Here is an 11,608-nt window from a genome sequence, read left to right on the forward strand (position 1 = left end):
GGGGAGATACAACTCACATTTCTTCTCATATTTGTTTAGTAACAACAAAGTCCTAGAGGGGGGATATATCTGAGTACCTTATGTGGTTAAGACTCAATGCCTAACTTTTTCTTCTCCTTATAATGTTATATATACTTGGTGTCAACTCAGCCTCAAATGTTTTTCCCTTGGCTCCGTTCCCCCCCCCCCTCTTCCCTCTCCCCCTTTCACCTTGGAGCTTACTTCGCAAGTAAAGGAAAATATATCCTATAGATGAATCTCCTACCCTACTTCTCTACACCTATGGGCTTACTTTGTAAGCATCCTGAAACTACAAATGTGAATCAGGCCCCACTAAATCAGCAAAGACCCAATAAAGAGAAGTTCAATTTTAGACCTGTACCCTTCAATGCCGTTAAGAAACACCTTAATAATCTAAAAATGAAAAACCAGTCTGGACCTGATCAAATCCCAGCAATGCTGTTGAAGCTCAGTGCGCCGGCAATTGCTAAACCGGTCACAACCCTAATTAACGAATCCTTGGTGTCTGGTTACATACCCAAACTTTGGAAAACTGAAAGAGTAGTGCATATTCATAAAAGTGGGGTGTTAACCTTGGTTTCTAATTATCGCCCTATATCTTTGCTCCCAGTATTGTCAAAAATCTTAGAAAAATGCGTCCATACGCAACTATGTGAGTATTACCAACAATCTAACTATCTGACCCCTGATCAATTAGGTTTTTGCCCCCAATCACTCCACTACAACTGCCCTCCTAAATGTTTGCAACGACATCCAAACTGGCATGGAACAAGGAGACCTAACTGGAGCTATTTTCCTTGATTTTGCAAAGGCCTTTGACACAGTGGACCACGACATACTACTGCTCAAACTAAAAAAAACTCTGGTATTGCTGATTGTCCGTTAACTTGGTTTCGATCATATGTATCGGATCGATTGCAATATGTCTCCATTTCTGATAGCGACTCCCTCCCTCTCCCAGTCACGTGTGGTGTACCCAAAGGTTCCATTCTCGGCCCCCTACTATTCACATTATTTATAAATGATTTGCTTTATGTCTGCAAATCCTCAACTGTACACATGTACGCAGACAACACGGTAATCTATGCAAACAAATATGATCTGCCGCAGCTTGAAGCAGTGCTCCAAGACCAGTTCACAGAGGTAGAAAAGTGGATCTCAATAAACAAACTCTTCCTAAACACTGACAAAACTGTCACAATGATCTTTGGAACGGGACCTAAATTACACAAATTACAAAATTCCCATCTTCGCATCAAAACAAAATCAAATTGCAAACTGACCGCAGTCCACTCTTTCAAGTACTTGGGTATGTTGTTAGACCCCAATCTATATTTTGGCCTCCACATAGAAAAACTTGCATCTAAACTTTATCCAAAACTAGGTTCCCTGTACAGAAACAAATCCTGCCTCAGCCCTACTGTAAAGGAAAAGTTTGTACAGCAAATGTTGATGCCTATCATGGATTATGGGGACGTAGTATACGCACCTGCACCGCAAACTCACCTTAATAAACTTAATACACTGTATAACTTGTTCTGCCGCTTTGTGCTACAATGTAACTACAGGACCCACCATTGTGACATGCTAAAAGAACTAAACTGTCTGTCGCTGGAATCCAGACGCACCCTCCATCTTTCCTGCCTTGTCTTTAAGAGCCTTTCTGGGAAGCTCCCACCCTACCTGAGCAGTATGCTCTCCCCGGCTATTCCCACCTCCTATAACCTCCGATCCAATAACAGCACATTATTTAGCTTGCCTCAATACAAAAAGAAAGCAGCTCGATCCTCCTTTTCCTACAGAGCACCACAATTATGGAATGAACTCCCGCACACTTTAAAAACTTCCCCAAGTCTAATATCCTTTAAGAGATCCCTCTCTGCATATCTCAAAACAGAATGCACCTGTCATTGTTGATTAAATATTTCCTACCAGTTCTATGTTAAATGTTTGCATCTATTGTGTATTATTATTGTTTATCGGCTAGATTTAGAGTTTGGCGGCCAAAGGGGTGCGTTAGCTACGCGTGCTTTTTTTCCCCCGCACCTTTTAAATACCGCTGGTATTTAGAGTTCACAGAATGGCTGGGTTTTCAGTGCGTTAGGCTCCAAAAAGGGAGCGTAGAGCATAATTTAACGCCACTGCAACTCTAAATTCCAGCGGTGCTTACGGACGCGGCCAGCTTCAAAAACGCGCTCGTGCACGATTCCCCCATAGAAAACAATGGGGCCATTTGAGCTGAAAAAAAACCTAACACCTGCAAAAAAGCAGCGTTCAGCTCCTAACGCAACCCCATTGTTTTCTATGGGGAAACACTTCCTACGTCTACACCTAACACTCTAACATGTACCCCGAGTCTAAACACCCCTAACCTTACACTTATTAACCCCTATTCTGCCGCCCCCGCTATCGCTGACACCTGCATATTTTTTTTTAACCCCTAATCTGCCGCTCCGTAAACCGCCGCTACCTACATTATCCCTATGTACCCCTAATCTGCTGCCCCTAACACCGCCGACCCCTATATTATATTTATTAACCCCTAATCTGCCCCCCTCAACGTCGCCTCCACCTGCCTACACTTATTAACCCCTAATCTGCCGACCGGACCGCGCCGCTATTATAATAAAGTTATTAACCCCTAATCCGCCTCACTCCCACCTCAATAACCCTATAATAAATAGTATTAACCCCTAATCTTCCCTCCCTAACATCGCCGACACCTAACTTCAAGCATTAACCCCTAATCTGCCGACCGGAGCTCACCGCTATTCTAATAAATTTTTTAACCCCTAAAGCTAATTCTAAACCCTAACACCCCCCTAACTTAAATATAATTTAAATCTAACGAAATAAATTAACTATTATTAAATAAATTATTCCTATTTAAAGCTAAATACTTACCTGTAAAATAAACCCTAATATAGCTACAATATAAATTATAATTATATTGTAGCTATTTTAGGATTTATATTTATTTTACAGGTAACTTTGTAATTATTTTAACCAAGTACAATAGCTATTAAATAGTTAATAACTATTTAATAGTTACCTAGTTAAAATAATTACAAAATGACCTGTAAAATAAATCCTAACCTAAGTTACAATTAAACCTAACACTACACTATCAATAAATTAATTAAATAAAATACCTACAATTATCTACAATTAAACCTAACACTACACTATCAATAAATTAATTAAATACAATACCTACAAATAACTACAATGAAATAAACTAACTAAAGTACAAAAAATAAAAAAGAACTAAGTTACAAAAAATAAAAAAATATTTACAAACATTAGAAAAATATTACAACAATTTTAAACTAATTACACCTACTCTAAGCCCCCTAATAAAATAACAAAGCCCCCCAAAATAAAAAAATGCCCTACCCTATTCTAAATTAAAAAAGTTCAAAGCTCTTTTACCTTACGAGCCCTTAAAAGGACCTTTTGTGGGGCATGCCCCAAAGAATTCAGCTCTTTTGCCTTTAAAAAAAAAACATACAATACCCCCCCAACATTAAAACCCACCACCCACATACCCCTAATCTAACCCAAACCCCCCTTAAATAAACCTAACACTAAGCCCCTGAAGATCTTCCTACCTTATCTTCACCTCGCCGGGTATCACACCGATCCGTCCTGGCTCCGAAATCTTCATCCAAGCCCAAGCGGGGGCTGGCGATCCATAATCCGGCGGCTGAAGAGGTCCAGAAGAGGCTCCAAAGTCTTCATCCTATCAGGGAAGAAGAGGCGATCCGGACCGGCAACCATCTTGATCCAAGCGGCATCTTCTATCTTCATCCGATGAGGAACGGCTCCATCGTGAAGACCTCCAGCGCGGATCAATCTTCTTCCTACGACGTCCAACTGAAGAATGACGGTTCCTTTAAGGGACGTCATCGAAGATGGCGTCCCTCGAATTCCGATTGGCTGATAGGATTCTATCAGCCAATCGGAATTAAGGTAGGAAAATTCTGATTGGCTGATGAAATCAGCCAATCAGAATCAAGTTCAATCCGATTGGCTGATCCAATCAGCCAATCAGATTGAGCTCGCATTCTATTGGCAGCAGATTAGGGGTACATAAGTATAACATACCTTGCGGCGTGCGGACGGCAGATTAGGGGTTAAAATTTTTTAATAGAGTGGCGTTGATGTGGGGGGACCTCGGTTTAGGGGTACATAGGTAGTTTATGGGTGTTAGTGTACTTTAGAGCACAGTAGTTAAGAGCTTTATAAACCGGCGTTAGCCCAGAAAGCTCTTAACTACTGACTTTTTTCTGCGGCTGGAGTTTTGTCGTTAGATTTCTAACGCTCACTTCAGCCAAGACTCTAAATACCGGTGTTAGAAAGATCCCATTGAAAAGATAGGATACGCAATTGACGTAAGGGGATCTGCGGTATGGAAAAGTCGCGGCTGGAAAGTGAGAGTTAGACCCTTCCAAATACCAGAGGGCGGTAAAAACCAGCGTTAGGAGCCTCTAACGCTGGTTTTGACGGCTACCGCCCAACTCTAAATCTAGGCCTTTGTATTTTATTGTACCCTATTGTATCAATGCAATGTTTTGTGGTCCCAGGAGATACTTGAAAACGAGAGAAATCTCAATGTATCCTTCCTGGTAAAATATTTTATAAATAAATATTAAATAAATAAATAATTTCTTCAGTGTTTTTTTTTTTTTACCTACCCACTATACAAAACAGACTATCTACACAATATGACAAATTTAATCCTGTATGGCAATCACGGTTGCACCCTATTTATTGTTCAACTTCTATCCTTTTGATGACGACCTTTAGATCTGATATGTGTCAATAGGCCACCTCTAGAACACGATATAGGTTTGATACTCGGATGCACAATACTCCTCATATTGTTCTAATATTCTTACTATAGTGCTTTAGATCCCAGAGAGGAGACAATGCTTACTGAGGACATTATATGGTCGACACTAGGTGCATAGATCTTAATTCTCCCCACAATGTTCTATATTCTTGATACTATCCCAGTCTTAAAATGACAACTATATCTTTTTCATCTTACCCTCCAACCTCAGCCTTTTTGAGTTTTTGCTAGTTCCGTCCCCCTCCCCCTTTCCCCCTCTCCCTTATACCATTGAGCTTACTTTGCAAGCAAAGGAAAATGTATCCTATAGAACCTCTTCAATAACCCACTCATTCCTCAACCATTTCTTTTTTTCTTTTTGGTGATCCTAAAAGATTTACAAATGTAGACAGACTCTATAGTGTTTGAAATACATTTTCTGTAGTGTACTGGAATAGATAGCACGGAACACAATATATTATACTACTACTGTTATGTCTGTAATAAGTGCTAATATTTGTTTGATCACCCGAATGCTCCAAGACTGTGTTAAAATATAGATGGTTGAAATGCATATTTTTTATAGAAGAACAAACTTATGTAACCATATACCATTTATCAGCATTGTGCACTGTTCTATTGTTCTGTTATTATTAATAAAAAACTAATAAAATAGTTGGGGGGGGGGGGGGAATATATAATTAAAATAAATCTAAATAAAAATTACTATCATTACCTAAATGATTCCTATTTAAAACTAAATACTTACCTGTAAAATAAACCCTAAGCTAGCTACACTATAACTAATAGTTACATTGTATCTAGCTTAGGGTTTATTTTTATTTCACAGCTAAGTTTGTATTTATTTTAACTAGGTAGAATAGTTACTAAATAGTTATTAACTATTTACTAACTACCTAGCTAAAATAAATACATAGTTACCTGTAAAATAAAACCTAACCTGAGTTACACTAACACCTAACCTTACACTACAATTAAATAAATTACCTAAACTAAGTACAAACACCTAAATTACAAAAAAAACAAACACTAAATTACACAAAATAAAAAAAGAAATGATCAGATATTTAAAATAATTACACCTAATCTAATAGCCCTATCAAAATAAAAAAGCCCCCCCAAAATAAAAAAAAACCTAACCTAAACTAAACTGCCAATAGCCCTTAAAAAGGCCTTTTGCAGGGCATTGCCCCAAAGAAATCAGCTCTTTTACCTGTAAAAAAAAATACAAACACCCCCCAACAGTAAAACCCACCACCCACACAACCAAACCCCCCAAATAAAAACTTAACTAAAAAAAATCTAAGCTCCCCATTGCCCTGAAAAGGGCATTTGGATGGGCATTGCCCTTAAAAGGACATTTAGCTATTTTTCAATTGCCCAAACCCTAATCTAAAACTAAAACCTACCCAATAAACCCTTAAAAAAACCTAACACTAACCCCTGAAGATCCACTTACAGTTTTGAAGAGCCGACATCCATCCTCAACGAAGCCGGGAGAAGTCCTCAGCGAAGCAGCAAGAAGTCCTCAACGAAGCTGGGAGAAGTCTTCATCCAAGCCGGCAGAAGTGGTCCTCCAGACGGGCAGAAGTCTTCATCCAGACGGCATCTTCTATCTTCATCCATCCGGCGAGGAGCGGGTCCATCTTCAAGACATCCGGCGCGGAGCATCCTCTTTAATCGAAGTCTTCTTCCCGAATTAATTCTCCTTTAAATTATGTCATCCAAGATTATGTCCCTTGAATTCCGATTAGCTGATAGAATTCTATCAGCCAATCAGAATTAAAGGTGAAAAAATCCTATTGGCTGATGCAATCAGCCAAATAGATTGAGCTTCAATCCTATTGGCTGATCCAATCAGTCAATAGGATTGAGCTCACATTCTATTGGCTGATTGGATCAGCCAATAGGATTGAAGCTCAATCCTATTGGCTGATTGCATCAGCCAAAAGGATTTTTCACCTTTAATTCCGATTGGCTGATAGAATTCTATCAGCCAATCGGCATTCAAGGGACGTCATCTTGGATGATGTCACTTAAAGGAACCTTCATTGGGTAAGAAGACTGGATGTCTTGAAGATGGACCTGCACCGCGCCGGATGGATGAAGATAGAAGATGCCATCTGGATGAAGACTTCTGCCCTTCTGGAGGATTACTTCTGCCGGCTTGGATGAAGACTTTTCCCGCCTTCGTTGATGACTTCTTGTCGCTTCGCTGAGGAATTCTCCCGGCTTCGTTGAGAATGGATGTCGGCTCTTCAAAACTGTAAGTGGATCTTCAGGGGTTAGTGTTAGGTTTTTGTAAGGGTTTATTGGGTGGGTTTTAGTTTTAGATTAGGGTTTGGGCAATTGAAAAGGAGCTAAATGCCCTTTTAAGGGCAATGCCCATCCAAATGCACTTTTCAGGGCAATGGGGAGCTTAGGTTTTTTTAGTTAGGTTTTTATTTGGGGGGTTTGGTTGTGTGGGTGGTGGGTTTTACTGTTGGGGGTGTTTGTATTTTTTTACAGGTAAAAGAGCTGATTTCTTTGGGGCAATGCCCTGCAAAAGGCCCTTTTAAGGGCTATTGGCAGTTTAGTTTAGGTTAGGTTTTTTATTTTATTTTGGGGGGCATTTTTATTTTGATAGGGCTATTAGATTAGGTGTAATTAGTTTAAATATCTGATAATTTCTTTTTTTATTTTGTGTAATTTAGTGTTTTTTTTTTTTTTGTAATTTAGGTAATTGTATTTAATTTAGGTAATTTATTTAATTGTAGTGTAAGGTTAGGTGTTAGTGTAAGACAGGTTAGGTTTTATTTTACAGGTAAGTTTGTATTTATTTTAGCTAGGTAGTTAGTAAATAGTTAATAACTATTTAGTAACTATTCTACCTAGTTAAAATAAATACAAACTTAGCTGTAAAATAAAAATAAACTCTAAGCTAGCTACAATATAACTAATAATTACATTGTATCTAGCTTATTGTTTATTTTAATTTTACTGCTAAGTTTGTATTTATTTGAATTCATGGAAATGGGGTAAACCTGAGTCCAGGGTAAAAGTACTCCAAATGTACCCTGGGCACCCGACTCCCAAATCATAGAATCCCCTCAAGTTCCAGGGCCATAATCGGTGGGGAGGAGGCTTGGCTGCAGTCCTCTCCATGTACAAAAGTAACAGAAGCATCTGTTACATTCCTCCCCCCCCCCCCCGGGTAGACTAACCAGGTACCAGACCTCCCACTGGTTTGGACCTGTGTTAGGCGGATGTCCCAGCCCAAAACTCTCTTTCCTTTTTATTTTTGGCCACTGCCACTGGGGACCTCTTCTTCCTGGAACACACTAAGCTGCTGGGGAGGGAGGTCAGCTACCTCCTCTCCCTGGGCCCTGCTTTGTTGCTGGGGGAGAGGCTGGCTATCTCCTCTCCCTGGAACTGGTTCTGCCTCTTGGGAGAGAGGTTGGCTACCTCCTCTCCCAGGAACTGGCTATGCCTCTGTGGAAAGAGGTTGGCTACCTCCTCTCCCTGGAAACCATTATGTTGCTGGGGAAAGAGATCAGCTACCTCCTCTCTCTGGAACTGGTTCTGCTGCTGGGGAGAGAGGTTGGCTACCTCCTCTCCCTGGAAACCGCTCTTTTGCTGGGGAAAGAGGTCAGCTACCTCAACTCCCTGGAAACTGCTCTGCCGCTGGGTAGATAGGTCAGCTACCTCCTCTTCCTGGAACTGACTCTGCCACTGTGGGGAGAGGTCGGCTACCTCCTCTCCCTGTAAACCACTCTGTTGCTGGGGAAAGAGGTCAGCTACCTCCTCTCCCTGGAAACTGCTCTGTCGCTGGGGAGATAGGTCAGCTATCTCCTATTCCTGGAACTGGCTCTGCCACTGGGAAGAGAGATCAGATACCTCCTCTCCCTGGAATTTGCCCTGCTGCTGGGGAGAGAGGTTGGCTACCTCCTCTCCCTTGGCCCTGCTTTGCTGCTGTGGAGAGAGGCTGGCTACCTCCTCTTCCTGGAACTGGTTCTGCCACTGGGGAGAGAGGTCAGCTACCTCCTCTCCCTTGGCCCTGCTTTATTGCTGGGTAGAGAGGCTGGCTACCTCCTCTCCCTGGAATTGGTTCTGCCGCTGAGGAGAGAGGTCAGCTACCTCCTCTCCCTGGAACTGGCTCTGCCGCTGTGGAGAGAGGTCGGCTACCTCCTCTTCCTGTAAACCGCTCTGTTGCTGTGGAAAGAGGTCAGCTACCTCCTATTCCTGGAACTGGCTCTGCCACTGTGAAGAGAGATCAGCTACCTTCCTATCCCTGGAACTTGCCCTGCTGCTGGGGAGAGATGTTGGCTACCTCCTCTCCCTTGGCCCTGCTTCGCTGCTGGGGAGAGAGGCTGGCTACCTCTTTTCCCTGGAACTGGTTCTGCTGCTGGGGAGAGAGGTTGGCTACCTCCTTTCCCTGGAACTGGCTCTGCCACTGGGGAGAGAGGTCAGCTACCTCCTCTCCCTGGAAACCGCTCTGCTGCTGGGGAGATAGGTCAGCTACCTCCTCTTCCTGGAACTGGTTCTGCCACTGGGGAGAGAGGTCAGCTACCTCCTCTCCCTTGGCCCTGCTTTATTGCTGGGGAGAGAGGCTGGCTACCTCCTCTCCCTGGAACTGGTTCTGCCACTGAGGAGAGAGGTTAGCTACCTCCTCTCCCTGGAACTGGCTCTGCCACTGTGGAGAGAGGTCGGCAACCTCCTCTCCCTGGAACTGGCTCTGCCGCTGTGGAAATAGGTCAGCTACCTCCTCTCCCTGGAAACTGCTCTGTTGCTGGGAGATAGATCAGCTACCTCCTATTCCTGGAACTGGCTCTGCCACTGGGAAGAGAGATCAGCTACCTTCCTATCCCTGGAACTTGCCCTGCTGCTGGGGAGAGAGGTTGGCTACCTCCTCTCCCTTGGCCCTGCTTCGCTGCTGGGGAGAGAGGCTGGCTACCTCTTCTCCCTGGAACTGGTTCTGCTGCTGGGTAGAGTGGTTGGCTACCTCCTTTCCCTGGAACTGGCTCTGCCACTGGGGAGAAAGGTCGGCTACCTCCTCTCCCTGGTTTCTCGGAGCTGCTGCAGGTGCTGGGCAGAGGCTAGCGGCACTCTGCCCTGTTGCCATCTCTTCTGCTAGAGGCACACCGGTCTGCTCCTCCTCAGAGGAAAAGTCTATTAAATTAGCAATCTCTGGAGCCTGTGGCTGTGTAGAGAAGTCGACTACCTCCTCTCCCTGTGCCCTGCATTGTTGCTGTGGAGAGAGGCTGGCCATCTCCCCTTCCTGGAACTGGTTCTGCCACTGAGGAGAGAGGTCGGCTACCTCATCTCCCTGGAACTGGCTCTGCCGCTGTGGAGAGAGGTCGGCTGCCTCCTCTCCCTAAAACTGGCTCTGCTGCATGGTAGAGAGGTTGGCCACCTCCTCTCCCTGGAACGTGCTCTGCTGCTGGGGAGAGAGGTTGGCTACCTCCTCTCCCTGGCTTCCTGGAGCTGGTGCTGGGCAGAGGCCAGCAGTGCTCTGCCCTTTTGCCATCTCTTCTGCTGGAGGCTCACTGGTCTGTCCCTCCTCAGAGGAAAAGTCTATTAAATTATCAATCTCTGGGGGATGCTTCCGGGCGGCGGCCATGATGGCTGCTTATTTCAGTAGCTGAAGAGTTGAGCATATCTATCCACTGCATATCGCTTAACTATGGCTCCATCTGGGATTAAATTACACTTATTCTTCAATAGCAACATTTGCTGAACAGTTTGGTCTAAAATGTGATGCCACCTTCTGCCCTGAAGTACTGGAACGGTGAGGTACGCAGTGGAGGCCTAGAAGCAGGCCTGGCCTACACCTAACCCCCCCGGTTATCCGGGTATAGCAGCTTTGAAAGCTGTCCTTTCCCCTCCCTACTTAACAGTTCAGAAACCTCAGAGGATACATTTTCATACCCCTCATTTTTTACACCGCCATCAGCAGCATGGCACTAAAGTGGCAGCACCTCGAGGACACAATTGTTAACCTATTGGATATGCACTACCGGCATATGTCTGATCTCATTACAGACAGCTTTGGGGCACTAGCACAGATGTGTACTGCCGTTAGAGAGAAACGGATGCTTACAGCTATTTCATCAGAACTAAAACCTATCAGACGACCTGCAGCGTGTCCCATTCTAACATCTAGGCAGGATGATAAATCGCCCGAAATCATGACTGACCTAGTGGGTGCAGGCTGCTTATTATCCCAGGCGATGGACTCCACAATCGCAGAGGTTAGCGGGGATAACATTAAGCCTGAACATACTTATGGCTCTGGGGTCCGACGACAGCCCTTGGTGGGGAGACTCATATTGAGCGAAGCTTACAGTATTGAAAACTGTTTAGGAGCTCCTGAGAGGAAGCGCGGTGCCCCTATACAGATTAAGATAGTTCTAGAGACACCGGGAAGAGCTGCGAGTAAGCATGGAAAAAAGTTGCTGCAATGCTCCGCTCACCTATGCGATGTGCTGGATGGGAACGCATGTCTTACCAAGCAGCCCGACACCACAGTTCTTGGTGATCAGTTGATGCCCCTCCGAGGGCTGCGAGTGGCTTTGACCGGCTGGAGGTTTGAACTGCTGCTGTGGGATCTTAAAAGGTGCGCATGGAAAAGCAGGCCCCTTACCTTCCATCTGCGGCTCCGCATGTTGGAGCGTTCAGGAGTGGGCTGAATGTGTCCTGGCTTCAGGGATGGACTGATGCCTGTCTTGCAAGGCTGGATCTTAGGTAGAACTC

This window comes from Bombina bombina, chromosome 6 (genome assembly GCF_027579735.1).
Source record: "Bombina bombina isolate aBomBom1 chromosome 6, aBomBom1.pri, whole genome shotgun sequence".
NCBI classification, from domain to species: Eukaryota; Metazoa; Chordata; class Amphibia; order Anura; family Bombinatoridae; genus Bombina; species Bombina bombina.